This window comes from Mugil cephalus, chromosome 22 (genome assembly GCF_022458985.1).
Source record: "Mugil cephalus isolate CIBA_MC_2020 chromosome 22, CIBA_Mcephalus_1.1, whole genome shotgun sequence".
In the NCBI taxonomy this organism is placed as follows: domain Eukaryota; kingdom Metazoa; phylum Chordata; class Actinopteri; order Mugiliformes; family Mugilidae; genus Mugil; species Mugil cephalus.
In genome coordinates this window covers 19,754,743-19,778,604 of record NC_061791.1, presented here as the reverse complement: position 1 = coordinate 19,778,604, position 23,862 = coordinate 19,754,743, and the positions used below count along the sequence as shown (strand labels likewise).

Below are 23,862 nucleotides of genomic sequence, written 5' to 3'. Positions count from 1 at the left end.
GTTTTTTTGTCAACAGCATCTTTGTTATAACTTGGGAAATAACAGGAAGCATTTTTTGCTCATTTATGCATTATTGATTTAGTTTGGTAAAGTCCGAGACCGGGTTAAAACATAAAGTCAGCTCATAGTTCACTCATCTGGGACTAGAAAATCATTTCTGTTGCTAGGTCGTTAATAAGGTTTGGATTATTTGCTATAGTGGTGAACTAGGTTCCATGTGAACCATGTAACCATGACATCTATGGCTAAAAAAAGTACAAGTAACCTGAAGAAACACCTGGAGTTAGAGGCTAAACGACCTCATAATAGCAAACAGACGGAAGATGACGGCGCAAGCAAATCTAAACAAAGAAAGTTGTATTTCTCCAGACCAGAGGTGAAGATGTTTGACCCAGGAGAAATGAGTATGTCGTGGAGGATGCGCTGCATCTTTCTACAGTTGAGTCGCCAGTGTTTCAAAAGCTTGTCAGCAAAATCCCTGTTCGATGAAGTGACAAGGTAAAAACAAATCTCTAATGATATAGTCCTTTTGTTAAGGTATAAACACATTTCCACATAGTTCATTCAAGATGAGACACTACAGGTGGTGTTAGAGGTGATTCAGCGATTAAAAATTGTTTTAATTTGTTAAGTCAGTTGTGTTTTCATACTTGCTATTCAAACTTCAAACTTTATTTATTTATATAGCACTTTTCATACTAAAAAGCAACCCAAAGTGCTTTACATAAAAAACAACAACAAACAAAACAAAAACAAGAAATATAAAACATTACAACAAGACACACAAACACATAAACAATCACACATACACACGACAAATACGTGCATACACACACGCACACAGCATATACACATATACCAGACTTTACTAAAGGGGCATCGTCCACGCCAAGGGGTCCCAGCCCTTTAACCAAAGGGGCACCGCTGGGAAGGTCACCTCAACCTGGGCAGAGAGGCCCCCACACCAAGATGCAGAATGCCTAACTACCCAGGCCAGAGGGACCCAAGGAGCAGCACCCCCGTGGGCAGACAGGAATAAACCCAAGCATGGGAGGTCCCCCATGACAAAATGATGCGCACCTTCATTTTGTAATGCCTTGTCGTAAATATTTATTTTTGGTGAAAGTAACTAAAAAGTAATAAGTAACTTATTACTCTACACAGAAGGTAATATTGTTAAGAAACGTATTACTTTCAAGCCATGACCCAAATCAAAAAAAAAATTCAACTTCTCAAATTTATTGAATGAAAATATTGTGCTGTTTGAACATGAGACAGTAGAATATAATATCACAATATGAAAACACACACAAAAAAACAAAAAAACAAACAAAGCTAATGATAAACCAAAACGACCAGCAAGTGGCGATGCTAGAGAGGGAACTATTCCTTTTTACGTTTAATTAGCTGCAAGTCTTGTTGTTGTGCTGAATAGAGTAGAATGCCCTTTATTGTTATTATACAGTGTCCATCGAGACTGGTGAGCTTTCTTTTTCAGTGTAAAAGACACAAGTAATCGGTGTACTTACAAAAATAAAATACAAAAAGGAACACTGAAAGGGAGAGCCGTGAGCCGCTGAACCCGAGTGCACCGCCATCTTGGATATATGTGAGAATCAACATTTTCATAACATGGACAGCTAAACACTGTTTCTGTGCACAGCACAGCATGTTTTATAATTTTGTTCAACAGAGCCACAATTTCTTGTTGGGTCCATGGCGTATCGCCTCCAAAAAGCAGGAATGGAAAACAGGAAAGTGAATTCTTGTCTACACTTGCCGTTAGCCAGTCATTTTTTTCAACCCAAGGAACACAAAACTTATGATTTTGTCATTTGCCATTTTGAGTTATTTGACTTATTATTATCCCAGTTTCCCAGTCTTCCAACTTTTCCTCCAAGGACACTAAGGAAAATGGATTAGAAAGCAAGTAATCCACCTCGTTCATGCAAACGCCGCCATAGTTGAACTTTTTCTCCCTCCTCTAACTCTGGCACCAGTAGGACTTTTGACCAATGGCCAATGGCCTGAGGGCTGACTGGATTTAGCCCAAATGATCAGTGAATGACGGGGGCATGACATGATTCACTTACAAGGATTAAATGAATGGAAGTGGACTCTATGTGCTGGGGCTGTAATAAATCAATTTAGAGAGATCTTTTGACTTTTTGGTGCTGTTTCTACCCTTGGTATCTCATCTCACCTTTTACTACCTCTTAATCCTCACTAGGGTCGTTGCAGTTGCTGGAGGCTATCCCAGCTGTTATTGGGTGAGAGGCGGAATCGCCAGTCTATCACAGGGCCAACACAGACAAACAACCATTCATACTCACTCAATTTGGGGTCACCAATTAGCCTAACAAGCATGTCTTTGGTGGGAGGTGGGAGGAAACCAGAGAAAACAGACACAGGGAGAACGTGCAAACTCCACTTAGAAAGGCCCAAGATTCGAACCCGGATGTTCTCGCTGGGAGGCAGGAACAAACCATTTCATGCAGAATCACAGGGGTGGTTGGTCAATATTATTTATCTTGTGATTGGCAGGTATTCAACCTTTCCTGCCAAAATCAAATGAAAACAAAGAGATACCTAATTTTACCAGCCGGGGCCTCTCTGGGTGGAGTTAGCATGTGTCTGCGTGGTTTTTCTCCGGGTACTCTGGTTTCCTCCCATCTTCAAAGACAAGCTTGTTAGGCTGATGGGTGACCCTAAATTGACCCTAGTTGTGAGTGTGAATGGTTGTTTGTCTCTGTGTTAGCCCTGCAATAGGCTGGCGGTCTGTCCAGGTTGTACCCCGCCTCCCGCCAGTTGGGATAGGCTCCAGCAACCCCCACGACCCTAGTGAGGATAAGCGGTAGTAGAAGATGAGATGACAAAATGATACTTTTTATGATGATGGTTTAATAATTTACTCTCTTTTTATTAACTATCTTTTGGGGAATAATTGTTTGGAATAATGCAGTCTATGTATGACTTTAAATTGAATTAACTGATACCTGAGTTTATACACTTCTTTACATTCAACAGACTTCCTCTCATAGTTCATCTGACAGTGGAACTCCCAATACTTTTGCCCATGTATCCCTGAGATGACTGGTGTCCGATATTGTCTTAAAAGCAGCGACAAAGCGGGAAATCAAATGTTTGGAGTTTGGTGTAAGAGAAATGTATCATAAAAATTATAACTGTGTGGTCTTATCGGGAAATCAGAAACGTGTTCTCTTACAAAATATCTGACCTGTAAATATCAATAGAAATTTTACTGGAAGGTGATATCCAGCCTGGAACAAAGGGAAAGAAGTAAAATTGTTATCCATGTAAAAATCTGAAATGCAACGTAGGCCTCTCTCTCTCTCCAGTCCAGAACCCCCCTTCCCTCACGTCTGGTTTAAACACGTGATTGTTTGTAATGCTTGCAATATCGGCACTGATTAAGTTGCCCTGTATATGAATCACTTTATGTATGAGAAAGAAGCGGACAAGTTTTCCTTCAAAGTATTTAACAAATAGAGTACAAAAATATAATAGTACAAAAATATATAAACAGTATGATATTATAACTAATGAACACCATTTGAACTTTGCTTAACTGTCAGCTTCTGCTCTTTTCTTCTCAGCAGTTTTTTGTATTTTTCTCTCACCATTTGTGTTACCAGTCAAATGCTGCTTTTACCATCATGACCTGAACGCCTTCATCTGACACATGTGGCAGTCACTGGATTTCATCCAACAGCACCTATAGAACGCAGAACATTAGAAAGAGTTGTGTCACTGTAGCTTCTGATATTATGCAATGCAGTGCAAATTTTTGAAAATTTTCCATATTTCAACATTGGATGGATGTAACCAAAATGCTATGGAAATGCACGTCCTTCTTTTCTTTCTTTTACTTTATTATATAATACACTCACTGTAAACTAGAATATTCAGTTATTAAACAGATAAGTTTTCAAAATGTTCTGTTAACTTAGTTATGTCAAGTTCATGTAACGTGTTCTTCCTTTTTGAATAATGTAAACTAATAATTTTGATTGAATTTTTTTTTTCATATTAAGCAAGCATTATTTAAAATCATAGGATTTAATTGTAAACTTCATTTATACAGAGCATGCTAAAATACAATAAAATCTCACTTTGTGCTTCACCAAATAAATGAAAACCGATCATAACAAACAAATCATTCTTAAGGACAGCATAATGCAGTGCCATAATTTCTTGCAGTAACAATGATATATCATCTGGCTGTGTTCACAAACAAATGACCCATAAGACCAAGTACACAATGAGTTATTGCTGTGTATTCTGTCTTACTATGGGGTAACCTGTTAATATTTTGAAATTCCATCTAAGAAGAAGCATCTAAGATCAATTTAAAGTAGTCCATCTTTAGAATACTGTAGTTTTAACACAGCAAATCCAACTAAAGGCATGACTGAAGTACAATTGGACTCTCTCAGCACAGTGGTTTAGTTCAGTTCAATTCAATTCAGAGGGAGATGAAGAGGGACACACACCCATCACCATGCTATAAGGTAGTCACAAATAGTGCATGAGTAGTAATAGAGAAGAAATTAGATAAGAAATTTGAAGATAAGAGCCCAGTACCAGGAAAAAGAAATTAGAGGATTGGAGCTTGGTTCCTTGAGAGAAGAGAGTAGAGCACAGGTGCTCAGTGCATCTCCCGAACCCAAAGTAGGAGCTGGTTTGACAGGAGGTGAAGCCTGAGGTGAAGGCTGTACCTCACATTCTATTTTTTGAAACTCTAGGAACACAAGAGAGCCTGCAGTTTCAGACTGAAGTAATAACAATAACATGGTTTGTATGTAAGGAGGAAGATTTTGAATTCTATTATGGATTTTGAAGGGAGCCAATGAAGAGAAGCTAACACTGGAGTAATACAATCTCTGTTGTTAGTTTCTCTCAATGCTGCAGCACTTTGAATCAATTAGAGGCTTTTTAAAGACCTATTTGGACAGCCATGCAATAATGAGTGAACTATTTTTTTTTAGTGTCACTCTGAAACAGGATGTTCCTTATTTTGACAATATTATACAGGGGAAAAGAAGGCAGTCTATCATCAAAAATAATATCAAGGTAGTACTAGAGGCCAAGGTAATGCCATCCAAAGAAACTAAAAGACTAGTTAATGAATTTCTGAGGGCCACCTAAAGTGCCTTCTGTTTTATGGAAGGTAGTAAGTTACTAGTAATTCAAGACTATGTCTTTAAGGTGTGATTGGAGCTTAATAAATCAGCTGATTAGTTTTGCCTGGTTGTAAAATGAAGGAAGTGTAGGAACCATGTATAATAGAAAAGGTATTGGGACATGCTGTTATTGTCAACATTTACATGAATGTTGAACTCACCCACTATAATGACCTTATTTTTAGTAACCACTAATTCAGATACCATTCTTAAAAAGAGCTGAACTAAACAAGTTAGGAGCAAGTGGATGATATGCAACAACTTTTTTCATATAGATCTTTTGTTTTTCCAGTTTCAATCTAAGAGTACATTAAATCTAGCCATGAATTAGTTAACGTTTAAGATAAATAATTAATTAGTGAGAGTGGAAGAATGCAGTCTGTCTTCCTGTCAGACTGCATTGGTATGTCATAATTGGTATGGACGCGATGTCTTGTTTAAACTGACATTCTTATCACACGGCTACCACATATCAGACAAGATTAATCAATTTGATGATCAGACATCAAATCATTAATAGAGATTTAGATGAGAGGAAGCACTGATTAGCACTAATAAAACATTTTAATCCTCGGAATTTCAATTTATGATTAATTTTTCAAGAATACTTAACTGTTGCATTTTATTTAATGTGCACAGCTGTTAAATCATTTTTGTTGTGTGGAAAATACTTCACGTTATCCATAAGGCTGTTGAAGTTTCTCTTCAACAGCTTTATTGAGTGCATCATGTCCTATCATCTTTATCGATCTCTCTCCCTGCAAAATGAACAGGTTTGAAAACCAGGGCACGGTTAACAGGAGCTAAGGCTCAATGGCCCACATTAGCTGGAGTGGCCAGACTAGCTACCACATTGCTCTCAATTCACCTCACCTCAGTGTGCACCTGCTTCACGGAGCACTGAGTACTGTCTCCCAATGTTTTAGTTTGTTTTAATCTTTGATTTTGTATTTCTATGTTGCTGTACCTCAACATCATTGCAAATGAGTGAAACCTAAATGTTTTTTGAGACTTAAAGAAAAAAACAAAAACAAAAAAAAACAAAGACAACCTAAAACAGGCAAAATACTTAAAACAAAGAAACTTTTTTGGGGAACTTTGCAAACTCAGTATTGAACCTGACAGATGTTTTGGTTATGTTGTTTGGTATATGCCATGTACTTTACCAGGGTTTCTTGAGCCAGCTGGTGAGCTCTAGTCATTGTTGTATGAGCTACCTGACATTGTGTTGCAGAGTATTGTGGCATCTGTTGTCAGGTGGAAGACCACTCACTAAGTCAATAGACTTATGTCCTGCCAAAAGAGCATCATGATGGATGTTGGACCTGTGGAACTGTGTTTGGTGCTTTCCTGGTGTCTGTGCATTGCAGAACCCTCACCCTCAGGTGTTGCTGAAGGGTGAGGTTAACAGTATGCCCTCTGCTGTCCTCTTCAAAGCGTGCAAAAAAGTGATTTAAATGTATTTTAATGTGTTAATTTTGTGCATTTTAAAATAAATATAAGCTTAAAATGGCCTCTATAGCTCATTACACTTTATTGTACATGCAATATGTAACTGCAAACACTATTTACACGATACAGTGAAGTGTAGAGTAAAAATGTGTTGTAATTAACATGATTTGAGCATGGATTCACCAAAGAATTTCTAGAGCAGATACTCATGTCAACACTTAACTGATCTCAACCTCAAAAAGAATCATAGGTTTAAAAAAAACAACAAACAAACAAAAAAAGAAAACACAGTTTCACTGTGCCAATGGTGGCCTATGAGGTTTTCTTTGGACAGGCCTTTGCACCACATCCAGTGAGGATGCGACATCGCAGGGTGACATCGTCTATCATGTGGTACCAGTAATACAGGGTTTAAAACCTGTAATATTAGGTTCATGTCTGGCATCATGCAAGGACATGAACTACTGCAAGTTCTGCTGGGTGTATCTGCATTTTGATGATTTCTCTCAGGGCAATGGACCACTTGGAAGTCATAGTCCACCAGCCTGCCAATTCGATTTAATTCAGTTGTATTTATATAGCATCCGTAACAATACACATTGTCTGAAGATGCTTTACAAAAACCAGCCTGAAACCTCCAGAGCTAGTCAGAAGGGGACGGGGTAACAAGGAAAAACTCCTTTTTAATCTTTGAAGTGAGAGGTCAGTAGAAAGGGCATACTGTGTACACAGCCTTAAACAGCCTGCCCACCCTCATGTTCTCATCGTCTGTTAGCTACCAAGCACATGAATGATTGACAAAGAGGAGGCTTGTGGGTGACTGTTGTTTTACTCCATATTGATCTTCGCAGCACGATTTTCCATCATGCAGAGAAGGCCAGGGCCATAGACGATGGCCAATTAAGATGGCTTAGCACTTTATTTCACAATGGATACAGCTCTGTCACTCATCGGTTTGGTACCAATTTCATCGTTTCATCGTCGAGAAGAGAAGTTATCATCATAAAATGCTGAAAATTATTTTTTGATTGATTGATTGATTGATTGATTGAATGATTTTATTGGTCCCCATGGAGAAATTTGTCTTCAATGACTGTACAACAACCCTAACCACATCAACAGCAACAGCAATAGCAACAACCAACAACAACCAACAACAACCAACAACAATAACAACTGTGGTGTAGTGGGCAGACAGATTAGCGTGGCCTGCTGTTCAAGCCAGCTATTGCTGCAGGGATAAGACTTTTCCCTAAGCGGGCCTTTCTGGACTTGAGGGTTCTGTACCTGCGCCCTGAGGGTAGTGGGGTAAAATATTGATGCAGTGGGTGGGGGATGTCTTGTGCTATGTTGTTTGGCAGATGATGGACTTTCTGTTTAGATCTGAGGTTGGGTGTGGGGAGACCGATAATTTTAGCAGCTGTGTTTGTAATGCATGTGAGTTTGGCCCGGTTGCAGACAGAAAGCATGGTGTAGAAACATGTGGAACAGTATAGAAGGATGGATTGAATGATGCTTTGATAGAGTAACAACAGAAGGTGAGGTGCAACGTGAAGTCCTTTGAGTTTGCGAATGGCTGACAGTCTTTATTGGCTCCTTTTTTGAATGTCCGTGGTATGCTGATCAAAGGTGAGTTTATTGTCCAGAGTTATTTACCAAGTATTTAAATGTGTTCACTGTCTCAACTGTTAGGGTGTTTATGATGGTGGGGTGCTGTGGTGAGGGGGGACTGTAATTCCTTGGTTTCATTGATATTAATTTGGAGATGGTTGTCTGTGTACCACCTATTTTTTATTTTAATCAGTGTGAAAAGTAGGAGTGAAGCAAATATTACATTGAACTAGGGCAGTCAAAAAAGTCCTCCCACAATATCTGATAGTCTACACCTGAAAATTTTAACAGAAAGCACATCCTGGATAAAGTCATCATTGTAGGCGACTTTAACGTCCATGTTGATGTTTGCAGTGGCAGTCTTAGCTCTATTAAACTCAGATGGCTTTTATCAGATCATTTTAAACAGATCATCTCATTGTTTTAATCACACCTTAGATCTTCTCCTGACGTATGGCATAGAAACTGAAAGTTAGACAGTATTTTTTTGTACGATCATTTCCTCATAACATTTGAATTTATAATAATGGATTACAGAGAAATCGAAAAGACCTAAGACCATAATGATGGTGTAACCAGATATAAGGAGTTAATTCCTTTATCATTTAATAATACTATGGTATGGATGACAGCAACCATAATTTAACTTTAACACAAATTGAGTGTGTTGTTGATAGCAACCCCTCTGAAAAAGAAGGGCATGAATTGCAGGAGGTTAATTTCCTAGTATAATTCATAATTGTGAAGCTCTAAGCAGGTGGTCCAAAAGCTGGAAAGAATAAGGCATTCCACTAATTCTGAAGAAGCTCACATAGCCTGAAAAGATAGCTTAACAACTTATTAAAAAAAACTGTAATAAAACCTTTACTTAAAAGACTAATCAGGTATGAAAGTTTGGTTGCCTCAAAGAACATACCCTTGTGGCATTCCAGAAAGTTCTTTCTTCATTACATTCTACATGGACAAGATCTACTTGAGCCGTCTCCTCCGACGGACCACAAAGATCCGTCATGCGGGCCTACACCAACAGACAAGCACAACATGTCCCCCACTGCTGTGAAAAAGGTGCTGATGGAACATTAACCTCCCCTGTTTCTCTTGCCATATAAAATACTACTGAATATTTACACAGAGATATTTTATCTATTTTATTTATTTTTAAATGTATTTGTTACCTTTCTAAAAATGTGAGTATTGGGACCACTCATGAGAAAAAAAAAAATGAGAGGAGGTGGATTTTTTTTCAACATGCACTTTGAGAAAAAAGTGAAACTACAATGTCAAGAATAAAGTTGAAATACAATTTTGAAATTAAATTTTATTTAATAATTTTATTAAATTTTTACAAACCACCTCTACCGTTTATACTCATGGCAAATGTGAGGTCTTGGCAGGATGGATAAACTGTGTGTGCTTGTTAAGACCCACAGGGAGTCTTCAATGAGTAGTGTTTGTGTTTTGCGGAGACCTGGCTGCATGCGACTTCCCGGGCCACAGTGTGTCTGTGCCCAGCTTTGGGACTCTATGGCCAGATAGGGACACACTCCTGAGCCTTGGAGTTTACATACTTCCCTAAGCAGACAAGGCAACAGTGTGTGCCAATATCCAGGCCACTGTTGACAGTTCAATATAATATATCAGCAACTTAAGTGAAAAAATAATACACAAAAATATTAAAATATATAGCAATTATATAATAAAATAATAAACCATTTTATATTCTAAGCCCCAATACTATTCCGTAGAGTTTGAAGGTTAACTTTTTTCTCAACATTTCAACTTCTTTCTCACAGTGCATGATGAAAAAAAATCTACCTCCTCTCATTTGCTCATATTGCTGCCACAAAAAATTTCACAATGACAATAAAAAGTTATTCTTCTTCTCTGTGTAAATCTCTGCCGGCTAATCAGCACCTAATCCAGTTTATACCATCTGGATTCTGTGGACTGGGAAAGTTTTTGGCCAGAAGAGCATTCATGGATCCCACAATCTGTCATTGTGGATCCTATGCTCATGATGGTTCTGTGCCCTTTCGCTCCCCTACTTGTGTTTCTGGTGTATTCCCTCCTTCAGTCAGCCTGCACACCTGAAGTGTATCCATCGATCCATCAAAAAATTCAGTACAGTCAATCTACCCAGGTCTCAGGTGTCTGTTTGTGCGGTTCGTCATTGATCCCAGCCATAATAATAATAATAATAATAATAATAATAATAATAATAATAATAATAATAATAAAACATTTGATGGATGCATTGGTGGGTGAGGAGTGAAACCTTATATTTATTCCTGGTGGAAACGGGAAGCCAGTGGAGTGAGCAGAGGATGGGGATAATGTGCTCATGTGCACACTCTCATCAGGATCCTGGCTGCAGAGTTTTGGATGTACTGGAGCCTCTGCAGACTCTTGCTAGGGATCCCGATGAGAAGTGCATTGCAGTAATCTAGTCTGGAGGAGACAAAGGCATGGACCAGCTTTTCAGGATCTGAGAGGGAGAGAAAAGGGCGGTGTTTGGAGATGTTGCGAAGGTGATAGTAGGAGGTCTTTCAGAGATTGTTGATGTGGGATTCAAAGTTGAGTTGGGGGTCCATTTTTACTCCAAGATTTGTGACTGAGAGAGTGATATTGGAGCCAGAGAAGGTGATGCTGGTTATAGATGATGATAGGGTTTGGTGAGGGGTGCCGACCAGGATGGCTTCGGTTTTGGAGCTGTTCAGTTCATCCATACCTTTATTTATCCAACCATTTCCAATAGTCACCCTTAGATTCATAACTGCCACGATTAAAACTTAATTTCAGCAAAAGGAGTTGTGTTCTGGTTTTGGGTGTGTTTTGCACTGCCTTGAGACAAGTAGAGCTCATTGCCTTGAGACAAATAGTTACAAATATCCTCCAAAATACATCATGCAGTTCACACAGGTAACTCAGCATCTATCTAAAATAGCTTCTAACTAATCATTAAACTCTTCTGTGGGTTGATGAGTTGTTACTGGTTGTGTTTCTAATCTGAGGACTGAGCTTAGTCTGTTAAATCTTGTGTCACTTTGAACCATATCTCCAGATATTTAGCAGTACACTTATTTCAGCCTGCACTGAGTGTACTAGTCTTAAAATATCTGTTTTATAAAAAATTACATTATTGTATCATTTGCTCCAGCTCAGCATACATTGACCAGGCATAATATTAAAACCAATGACAGGAAAAGTAAATGACACTGACTAACTCATGACAATTCAGGGTTCTGCTGGGAAATTTTGGACATGGCATTCTCATGAATGTTACTTAGACATGCGTCACAAAAACTGGAGTAAATACTCCATGGGAAGAAAAAGAACAAGGACATGACTTTGATCGCAAAAGATAAGTGTGCTTTTATTTAAAAAAAAATGTGAAAAATCTAATTTAATCAAAATTGATACAAACAAAAGAACCACTAATCTGGTAGCTCTCTTTACCTTGAACATCATCTTCCTCCATCCAGTCTTGGATGATTTATACTTCAGATAGGTTCCTCTATATGAGTTTTTCCTTTCTACCATCACCTTTAGGCTTGCTCTGGAGGCTTTTGTAAAGCACAAGACAATTTGTATTATTATTGGCTCTATATAAATAAAAGAACTAGAAAATTCCCTTTGGGAAATTTTGAAAGGGCCACATGGGGCTACTGCCTCTGTCAACATTGGAGTTAGCACACTTCTAGTACAGTTAGCTTACGGTTAGCACAGTTAGCTTGCAGTAAGCACAGTTAACCCACATTTTGCACAGTTATCTTACGGTTAGCATAGTTAGCTTGCGATTAGCACAGTTAGCCTACTTTTATGACAGTTAGTTCACATTTAGCACAGTGAACCCACATGTCGCAGTTAGCACACTTAACCCACATTTAGCACAGCTAGCCTACATTTAGAACACGTAGCCTACATTTACCATAGTTAGCACACTTAACTCACATTTAGCACAGCTAGCCTACATTTAGCACACGTAGCCCACATTTACCATAGTTAGCACAGTTAACCCACATTTAGCAGTTAGAACACTTAACCCACATTTAGCACAGTTAGTCTTCATTTAGCACAGTACGCACATTTAACCCACATTTAGCACAGTTAGTCTTCATTTAGCACAGTTAGCATACCCTTATCACAGTTAGCGTACAGTTAGCACAGGTAGCCTGTGTGTGAGAAAGTAATGTGCGCTTACATGCGCATGTGTATGTTTGTGTGTGTACGTCCTACAACTCGAAGTGTGTGTGTATCTGTAACTGTAGTAACATAAAGTTACCTGTGTGTTTGTGTAATAGGAATGCCATCGTTTAATATGTTTCACCACCTGCGGGACAACCACCCGACTTTGTATGCCAAAATAAAGGTAAATACACAATAACATTAAAATGTGTAAATGTTTTTCTAAAGTTGCATTGAATTAGTAGGAAATTAAATGTTAGCGTGTCATTTGCAATTAATTGTGTTGCACTTTTTTTTCTTTCTTTTTTTTTCAGTGTCAGTGTCAGTACAGTGACGTGTACAAGAAAACGCCATGTAGTCAAGGTCCTCACTCAGTCAGTGTACATTTAGCATACCTCCTTTTGCTTTCTCCCATCTGTGCATAAACGTTGGGCTTGTGTTTCCAGCTAGTGATGGAGAAACCGAAGCTTTCTGAAACACTGAATCAATCTGAAGCAATTGTGTTGAAGTGATATGGTGTTTTTTCCAGAGGAATTTATGAACACACTGACACTTGTTTTGGTCATGTGACTGCATCCAGACTTGGTAAACAGTTTTTCCTGACTCCTTATTTCTTTCTACTTAACTATGATTTAACAAGTTTCTTGGACACAGACATTCTATCTCTGCTGACAATTCTTTTGTTTCTGGCTAAAAAATGTATCTTGCTCCAGCTGCAACTCTCCAGGTTCCTACAGTCAACATGTGGATATCACAGACTTCTGCTCTTATTCCTCTCAATAAATTGGCTTAAATCTGACAGGTTTTGGAGAATCTGGGACACAGTTATGGCTTCTTACAAAAGCCATAACCCATCATTCCCAGGACAGTTATCTCATGTCTGTACTTCTGTCTCCTGTCATCTTTTTATTTGTTTATTTATTTTGTGTATGTCTAGTGCAGCGCTTACTGTTCTTCACATACTGTTTTGTATGTTGTGTTGTCTGTTTTTCAAAACTAATAAAAAGAGTAAAAAAATAAAAATAAAATAGCACCATGCCCAATGCAAAAACATAATGAGATAACTAAGGATACAAAGACTGTATTAAGTACTCAAGTATATCATATGGATTATATTATGTAAACGAATCACTTCACACAGACCACATGGCTTAGCTTATTAGCTTTAACAACACCCCAGCATAAGATAGCATTAACTTGTGCACAACTATACGTAAGCCCAAAGCGGTCACTCATTCGCATATTATTTCCTGTTTTCTCAAGATCTTGAGTTATTTATCTCGAGATCTTGATATATTTCATTCTAGATAGTTACATCATACGTGACCTGCCATGCTGACTGATAAATTCCCTTAATACTAATGTACAGTAGATAATGTAGTAATAACAGTAATACCTGATGTAATAGGCCCACTATAAGGTGAGCCGTTTGTTTGCTAGATAACATTAACATCTTCTGGAGATCCCGAGATAACAAGATAAATAACTTGAGATCTCAAGAAAACAACATTTGTTTGTCCAAGAGATAAATTTTCATACACAAGCGTGGTGCATTCAATAGCAATACCAATAACAGTATCTCTGTGAATACACCAACGGTGTCATTCCACAACACCAAAGCCAGACACAAGAAGTCCAGAAAAAAACAAACAAAATAAAAGTATCAGAAAAAGACAAATCCTGTATCTAAAATCATTCACTCAGACTTCTGAACAAGGACAAGTCAGAAAAGAATAACCACTAACACATCTCGGAGCTACTGGTGACAGGTGTGGTAGTAATCAGGCATGGATGTGGCATAGAAATTTGGTGTGATCAACCACGATTGGTTCAGTTTGTGTTGAATGCTACAGCAGCCCTATCCATTCTTCAAATACAAGGAAAGAATAAAAGGCTAACATTAACCTCATACAATTTTCTAAAGCCATTCCAGAAAATGACTCATTTGTGCGTGTGTGTGTTTGCCTATTGCTTGTATTTCAAAGTCTAAATTAGCTCCAAACCAAAATGCAGTAGACAGATACTGGACAATGGAGATGAGGTGTAGGTGTCTCTTGTGTGAAAACCACCCTGGTTGGATGCCAGTACAGTCCAATCAATACATCGTTATAGATTGTAATCATGTGGACCATATAATCGCCTAAAACCTATCAGTTATAGAGGGGGAGATAGTGGGGGCCTCCAAATCATGGCCTGCAGTCCTCTTCCACCTTGGATTAGGATCTGAGACTGGGTCATACGGACTGCTCCTAGGCTGGCCAGATATCAGATTAATGACCACTCCAGGGGTACACATCTCAGCCAACAGTTAGAGGGAGAATAGGCTGTCTGGTCAGTGCTTAAAATCAATTTTACAATCACAACAATTAGTCATATGATATCCACCTTATTCCTAGCCCCCATGATCCTTTGTGCGAATTATAGGCACGACTTCCAGTGCGAGCCAGAAGTCGGCATTTACAATGCTAATGGCTGGCGCTAATCGTCTTTTTTTGAAGCGATCTCTAAACAAAATATGTGGGAACATCATCTTTTACACCTCAAACGGGATGACATTGTCATACCACTGCCTCCTACTCTCGAGGGATGGGAGGACGATCTGAAGAAGTGGCCACAGATCACTTACACGAGCATATTTTGCTTCGCATATAGCGAAGTAATCTGAACAATAAACAATCTTAAGAGCTCTGAGTCGTGTCAGTACCTCCACAGCAACAAAGTTGTCGCGTTTTGTTAAAGGAGGTGGGACACGACTTCATGTATCTGAAAGCAGACATAGAGCCGAGTCAGAGCCTTAAAGTCCCACATCACAGGGCCTGGGTTTTAGTTTCAGCAGCAGGTGAAATACAAACAGGTGGCTGCTCATGTGTTGCAGGAGCAGGGAGATTTTGCAGGAACGCAGCTGCAATACTGTGGAAGGTAAAAAATATTGATTGTCATGATGATGATGATATAATAATAATAATAACAATAGTAATAATAATAATTATTATTATTGTTATTATTATTATTGTAATGTGCTTTTTAATGACACTTTGTGACTTACACATTTGAATTGATTTTAATTGAATTTAAGATTTTAATTGATTGAACTGCAGAGTGCATTTTGTAATGGGCAGTATTTCAATGGAGATTGAAAATGCAGTCAGGCAGGGAAAGACAGTGATATCCTGTACTGACGTACAGAGGAAGTGGAACGCAGGTACTAGGAAGAATGTAGAGCTGAAAAAGGTGATGCACATAAAATTACTCCTGGCATTGCTGTCAGTCCTTTTGAGGACCTGCCGGCGTCTCTTCTCTGGTGCTCTGTTGTAGCCTAGCCACAAAGTAGGAATCGGGTTTTCCTCCATCAGCTTTTTGTCAATATGAAATAAACAGACTGAAAGTTAAAACTTGTTAAAAACCGTTAAAATGACCATAGTGTTATATTAGCAACTCGGTAACTGCTACTTCCGCTACCAAACCGCATTCGCACCTATACCTATCTGCCCAGTAACGGCCCCAGGAATAAGACGGATAGAAAAGGGAAAGGGAAAGAGGAGCAGATTCTTGTCAAGCGTGTTCTGCATTGCCCCTGGATATTCACATGAGTTTTATAAAGTTATAAAGTTAAAGACTGGGAGAAACTAGTTAATTTTCATCATTTATCACTGACACGGCAACCTGTTATAGCTGTACTCAAAAGGAAGAATAATTAATTGGAATTTGCATTTTGCTCTGTTGAATCTATAGAAGGTTCGAACTAGATCTTCAAAAGGCAAAAAACTAAAATAGGAGCAAGAGACCAAAAATTTGTAACCCTTTGTAAAAATCACAGAGGTCGTCATGATCTTAATGTGCCAATCACCCATGTGCCAATCGTCGGAAATTACCTACCTCGTAACACAGAGGTAATAATCCAGTGCGAATTGACATCTGACTTTTTTTTGTTTGATTTGCTGCTTTTTTCTGCCCCTTGTCACTTAATAGGAAGGTTGTGCCATAATTCAAAGTTTGTACAGATGTTTCCAAAGTCGAGATGTTGCTTAACTATTCACTTTAGACGAATGAAGCCATTAAATCAACCATCTGTAAAGTTGAGTCTGATTTAAAGTCCACCAGTCCAATTTCTTACCTGGGATAAATAGTATCAAAAACATTTTTTTTATCATCCATTATAATTTCTGCATGTCAGTGGAGTGAGACTGAAAGTAGCAGAGCCATAACAATGGCGTTTGTTTATCATGTGCAAATGTGCCACATGAAGCATGGGCGGAAGCATTTCAATCACAGAATGCTCCTTTTTTTTTTTTTAGAACATATCTTTATTGTTATTTAAACATTCATCACATCATATATTACAGCTTTTCATTTGTAAACTCTCCCTCCCTCCCTCAACTTTAGAACAGATTGCACAGCACAGCATAGTCTTGTCTTAAAAATATAGTGGTATTCAGAAAAATAAAAACAGATACATTGCGAGAAAGGAAAGAATAATTTTACAGACAACCAAAGCTCCCTTACGAATTCAGTCATTCAGTCCGTGGTTTAGGAAGTATCTTCCAGAAAATACCAGATATCCTAGCTCCCATATAATCAAAGAATGGAGTCCATGTATCATAAAATATATCAATATTACCTTTAGCCCAGTACAGCAGGTATTCCATGGGTAAAAGATTGTATATGATCTTTATGCCAGTCTGAGAGTGTTGGCAGCTTATTTGAGATCCATTTTAACAATATGCTTTTGCATGCGGTGTATGTTAACATATAGAGCAAGTTTCTTCTGAACTGGAGTGGGGTGGGGTGACAGAGAGGTTAACATCTTGTCTGATGTGTGTGACGATGGGGGTTTGAGATCGTTTGCTGATCTGCGAGCTACTTACAATATACATGGTACATCTTTATTCCTCTATTTGCGCCTAAGACCCGGGATGCGAGCGTAGAGTGTGCCCTGGGGTACTCCCCTGCCCACTCACAAGTTACATACGTTGTTAGATGTGGGAGCAAGATCGAGAGGCTTAGTTTCTGCTCTTTACTCCTTCTTGCTAGCATCCTCTTGTGGACCCCTGGCTATCCACCAAGTGTGGACAAGTGACCTTAATCTACCCAGCGATAAAATATGTTGGTTGACAGTCTGGAACAATTTAGAAGAAACATAGAACAAAGAACCTTGATCATAAACTTATACACTTAAAACCCATACATAGAATGTATCTAACGCCAAGAAAGAGATACTTCATGAAGCTCATACATTCACCTGTCTGTATGCTCTATGCTCTCTGGGTCGTGTGGGATCCTACATATATATGTACTGGGAATGTCCTGATGTGGTGTAGTGTAGTAAGGGGAATGGTAGTTATATACAAACTATATGGATCTGTGCCCATATTCAGGATTTTTGGAAATATTGCTTCTAAATGACACGTCCTCATTGAGCCTGTCCTCTACTCGGAACTGCACCCTGTTAGTGGGGTTGACCGTAGCTAAGAACATGCTGGCCTTGCGTTGGAAGCCCCCCCACACACTCACACGCACCCAGTGGTTACAATTGTTTTTTAGCATTCTCTGCATGGAGCTGTCTGTAGCAAGAATGCACTGTGCTAGTCAGAAAACAATCCAAATTTGGACTTCTGCGGTGGCAACGGTTAAAACTTTACTGAGTTTAGATATATGTTTTTATTTAAAATCCTTGTGATTTTTTGTCTATTTTCATGTACTTACTTTGGCCTATAGGACACTGATGTATTATGTGTTGTATATAAGAATATAGAAGATCACATTGAGACTGGGGGGGTGGGGGGGGGCTCTTTTTTCTGGGGGTATTCTAGAGAGGTGGGTAAAGGGAAGTAAATACCACTTGTTGTATAACTGCTTATGATACCTGTCATGCCCTTCTCTTTTGAAAATAAAAATAATTGATCACAAAAAAGCAATCTTCTTCTGTAAGTCCCCTTGATTTGTGCGTGCGGCATTCCTAGAAGAAGGCATACCGCCTCCAGACCTAAGTCTTAAGTGAAAACCAGATTTAACTTTGAAACTATTTTTATCCAAAAATCCTGAATTATGGGCACAGATCCATATAGTTTGTATATAACTACCAATCTCCTTACTACACTTAACACACATATCTGACTTTTTCGGGTCCATTTTATGTAAAAGTTGAGGTGATATCTGAAGATGGTGTACCCTGAATAGCAGTTCCTTTGCTCTATGACATATAGATATGTTACTGGCACATTCCCATATACCAGTCTCTGTAGCTTCATCTATCTCCACTCCAAGATCTTGAGCCCACATTTGTAGGACTGCGTTATTTACTTTACTAAACTTATAAAGGGCTTCATAGCAGCGTCTCACAATAAACCTATTACTACATATTTTGTTAAGTAATTGTTCAGTTGGTGACATTTCCAAGTTAAATGTAATCCCAGTCTGATTATGAATAAAACTTCTAACTTGCAGGAACCTAAAAAAGTGTGTTCGAGGTAGATTATATTTCAATCTTAACTGATCGAATGACATCATTCTATCAGCTTCAAATAAGTCTTTTAAAATTTTTAATACCTGCATTTTCCCACAGAGAAAACCCGTTATCCATCATCCCTGGAGGAAAATCTGTATTTCTTAGTATTGGGGTGATTGGTGAAAGCACATTAGTTCTTTTTTCCCATTTTTTAATCATATCCCAAGCCTTTAACGTAAATTTAACAATCAAATTATCCAACCTCTGTATCATTCCAATTTAGAATGAAACGGAGACTAGCTAGTGCTAGTGGCCTATCCAGATTGAATGCTTAAATATATAGCCAGATGGAGTATGGGTCATTCCGTATCCAGTCTACCACATACCGAAATTGAGAAGCCAGTTGGTATAATTTACCGTTAGGGACTGGCATCCCTCCCTCATGTAATGGTAATTGCAACTTTGTAAATTTAAGTCAATAAATGTCCACAACCAATTATTTACTGTCTTAATAGTATTATTATTTAGTAAGAATGGAATCATTTGAAATTTCCGCCTACCCAATCACGCTTGAGCTTTTCACGTTCTGTCTTTCAGGTACGTGTCTTGAAGTAGTGCTATATCAACCTCTTCTTTTTTTTAAGATGTGTCAATATTTTTTTCCTTTTCACTGGATGTTGTATACCCCTAATATTCCATGTACATAGTGTAAGTGAAGAGTTATTCATGGTGGCAATGAAATATTAAATGTAGCTAGGAGCAGCAGTTGTCTGCATGTGTCCATTTTACTATCCGAAATCCATTTCCCTCCACATATCAAGCCTTCTGACCACTAAATAAAAGTGCTGTGCTGACTCCCCCTGAATACAACTCTATACATATTTTATTCCCCCAAAAACCCCCATAAAGTAAATGCATGAAACACAAAACAACGAAAGGGGGGTCGAACCCATCTTAAGAAGGAAAGCCCTTAACACTAGGGCCTCTTAACCCTACTCTGGATGCGGCTATTGTGTCCCTGAGTCCGCAAGATCGCAACCAGTATTTAGTCAGGCCTGCGTAACTCCTAACCTGATGTCCTATCTTCAATTATTGTACATCCCATCCTAATGTTACTTGAAATGCCCAAATTTAAGAAGCAAAATAATATATATATAACAGAGGGTCCACAATCATCTGGCACACAAAAACATTAACATAATGATTAACCTGACTTCCAGCCTCTACTATAGCCCTCTCAAACGTAGTTACACGCGTACTGGTGTCAATTTACTCCACCAAGTAGTTAGTGTGTGTATTAGTGTCTGTAGACATATGATTCCCATAATTGACTTTGATTATATTTAGCTCGTTTATACCTAAATAAGGTCATGTAACTACTCACACTCAGGTGCACTGTCCTTTCTCCTCAACGTTGTTCACGGTTATCCTCAGAGTCGCAGGATAGTTTAAACCATAAATCCGTATCCCGATCGACTGGAGTTTTTTCCTGGCCTCGTCAAAAGCCCGACGTTTTCTGTGGGTGGCGCTGGAGAAATCCTGGAAGAAGAAAATCCTGTTACCCCGCAAATGGACACTCTTCGCCCGTGTGGCTGCCTCCAGTACTCGAGCCCGCTCGCCGTAGTGGTGAAATCTCACAATCATGACGCGGGGATAAGGCTTGCGCGGCTCGGCTCCTCTTCTGAAAAACCCCGACACCTGGTGCGCCCTCTCCGGGTCAGTCCGAGAACCTGGGGAATCCACGACTCCATAAAATGTATGGCCGAAGTGCCGTCTGAAGATTCTGCGCCTGCCTCGATCTTCCTGGTCATCGAGACGCTCCTGCAGCGAGGCCATTGCTTTTTCCAGGTATGAAACGCGGTGTCGCCATCTTGAGTAGCCTATAGCTAGCACTGCTAGCCAAGATGGTATTCTTGTTCTGGAGCTTTTTAGTAGATTTAGTAGCCATATAAGTTTTGCCCCAGAAATGCTCCAAAGACAACACATAAACTTCTGACTGTGTTTTGAACTATCAGATATCAGATATGTCCGTCAGGATATTTTACAACGAAAATCCAGGAGCTCACACCGAACGAACGCTTCTACTCGGTCCGCATTACGGGAAGTCCCCCGAAGGCCCTTTTTCTGACACTGGAATGTTTTGAGAGGGTTTTTGTTGTTGTTGTTGTTGTCGTTCTTCTTCTTCTTCTTCTTCTTCTTCTTCTTCTTCTTCTTCAACTTTTGATCAGCTGACCAGCCACCATAAATCAAACTTTGACAGACGTTCTCCCTAAACTGCTATTTTTCAATAGCAACTACGTCAGAAATGCATTTTAAAAGCAGATTTCCTTTAAAATGGCAGATGTTTTTACGATGATTTATTTCGGCATTATGTTTAAAAGAAATACACTTTTACTATGTTGGTATATGTTCCATTTGTTTCATGTACCCTTTAATGTAGATTTATATATTGTGTATATTCTGTACTCTTCTCCTACTGCTGTTATACAGTATGAAAATTAATGATATGGGTATACTAATAATTTCTCAGTTTTAACCACTGCAGTGTAAATCACGGCCAGCTGCAAATTTCAAAATGACTGGCCATGATAAGGCTGTTTCATGGACTATGATCACTGACTGCCGCTACCTGATGAGGTATGCTGGGTCCCAATAGGGGAGATAACTTCTCTGATAATATTAGGTGATTTTTTTTTTTTTTTTTTTTTTTTTTGATAAATCTACAAGCTCCAAAATCTTAAAACTTTTGTCACAAGTGTCACAACAGTAGTAATGATTCAACATTTGTCTTAGAGTTGACAGTTATTTATTATGACAACTCAATACGTGCACAAAAGCAACGGACAAACAAGTCAAAAACAGTCAGAAAAAAAGAGAAATTCAATTTCAAGAATAAATCTGTCTTATTTTTCATCTGTGCATAAAATCAAATGTCTGATGAACAAATGATACACAAGCAGTATTGACCCTTCATCAGTTCATTCCACATGTTCCTCTGCAGCAGAAATCTGAAATCAGGCACGATTAGGTTCTCATTTCTTAGCGCCAATATGTTAAATGGGGCAGCCTTCAGCTTCCAGTTTCTTGTAACCCTCTGCTTTCTCTAAAAAAGTTAAAATAAATAAAATATAAAAATGAATCAAAAACCCTCTGATAGTTATGGGAAATACAACTACAAAAATAAATATGTATATTTTCAATTTATCTCACCTCCCATACCTGTCTGTACTCCCCACAAGCCTAGGCATCCCTGCAGGCAGCCCCTCCAAGTCACTATTTAAATTCAGAATTCCTAAGCGGATTTTCTCAATTTAGCTATACTCTTAATCTTTGGTGAAATGAGTGATGACTTCTTTCAATAAAAATAAATAAATAAATAATAAAACTGACAGGCTTCAGCGAACACCACCGGATTAGTTTCCTGTGGAGATGAGGTTTTCCTTTGTGCCGCTGTGTGGCTGTTTGATGGGGTTTAACAGGAAGCGTTCATACCAAAATTGGTTGCAGCAGGGATCATGGGTAGATGGCCCAGGCTCGATACAGACCACCATGCTGCAGCTGTGTTGTGCCTTTCCCTTCATTTTCTTTTCCCTTTAAACACTTGATATGACAGACACACAGATACACACCCCTCTGCACACATACACAAACGCAAAGCTACCTTTAAACATAGATGTACACAGCAGCACACACACCAGAACATATTGGGAATATTGAACTCCACCAATGCGCCTTTTTTGTATGGTCCATTCAAGTGTTCAATCCCACATGCTTCATAATGAACGGTATAGTCCAAACTTCCAGTCCAAGCTCACCACCCTTTATCATACAGAGATTTACTCCAATATGAACATCTTGAGCTCCAGTCATCCACCCATATGGGCTTAGTCCATGTGGGGAATTTTTAATTAAATCAGTGGGTTCCAAGGCTTTGTTCTATCACCCCGCTTTACTTATCATGTTCATTTTTTTTTTCTTTTGGTTTAAGAGGGGAATTTAACAAATAAGTATAATAAGGCCAAGAGTTTGGTCCTAGAAATTACCATTTGTGGTGGGAGGAAATCTACTGTGCCAAAGGTGGATCCAAACAGAGGTTCATCCAATTAATCCCAGTTTCTTTCTCTCTCACAACTTTGCACTTAACCACAGTCAGTACTCCTTAATATGGTATTATTTCTGTGATACTGTCAAGATTTCCGGGTCATTTATTGGTAAACAAAGCCAGATTATAAATCAGTGGTTTTGAGGTAGCATTCTGCATAAAGAAAGATATATATGCTCAAGTTCTGATTTGGGGCTGTTCAGCATTTCCCAAAGGTCTCCCTGTTCAGGATGAGTGACAATCTCATTGTTTGTAATTGATACTATGATCCAATATACATATTCCATTATGGATGCGGATAATTGCTGTCCCTAGTTTTGCCAAGATTCCATACGACACTGATACTTGCACACTTCTATGTCTGCCAACCACTTGAAGTTCTTGAATGGGTCGCAATGCATTATCTATCCATACAGCACTTGGTTAGGGTATAGATTTCTCAAAGGTAGTGTTGTTTAAAGTAAATACAGTAAAGCTGTGTGGGTGGGTGGATGCAGTGGGTCTATACATTATTAGGAAATCGGACTCACTTGTCAATGGCTAAACACATAGGGCACTACAGATCACCTGCCCACCTGTCCATTCTGGATCTGTGGTGTACTCAGATGAGATACATCTTCTCATTACCCATCTCTGAGAACGAGCCCAACCACCTTATTAAAAAACTCAGCCACTTGTATCCACATTCAGTCACTACCCAAAGTTCATCACCATAGGTGATGTTTGGAATGTACACTATATTGCCAAAACGATTTGCTCATCTGCCTTTACACCTTTGCATTTCCATAGCCCACCCTTTCTAGCTATACCAGCTTCAACTCTTCGGGGAAGGCTTTCCACAAGGCTTAGGAGTGTATAGGAAT

The 23,862-nt window shown here is 38.8% G+C and overlaps 1 protein-coding gene across 2 annotated transcripts in view; it reads right to left on the bottom strand.

Annotated features, from left to right (window-relative positions):
• Positions 1-20,473, bottom strand: part of lmo3 (LIM domain only 3) — a 65,025-nt gene extending 44,552 nt beyond the window's left edge. The window contains exons 1-2 of one of the 2 annotated variants that reach the window (XM_047575917.1): positions 20,282-20,439; positions 3,642-3,736 (exon numbers count right to left, since the gene is read on the bottom strand). The gene's annotated coding sequence lies outside the window, so the exon portion shown is untranslated. Of the gene's footprint in view, positions 1-3,641; positions 3,737-20,281 lie in introns of both variants that reach the window. The other variant, XM_047575918.1, reaches the window with a different exon arrangement.
• Positions 20,474-23,862: the final 3,389 nt, after the last annotated feature.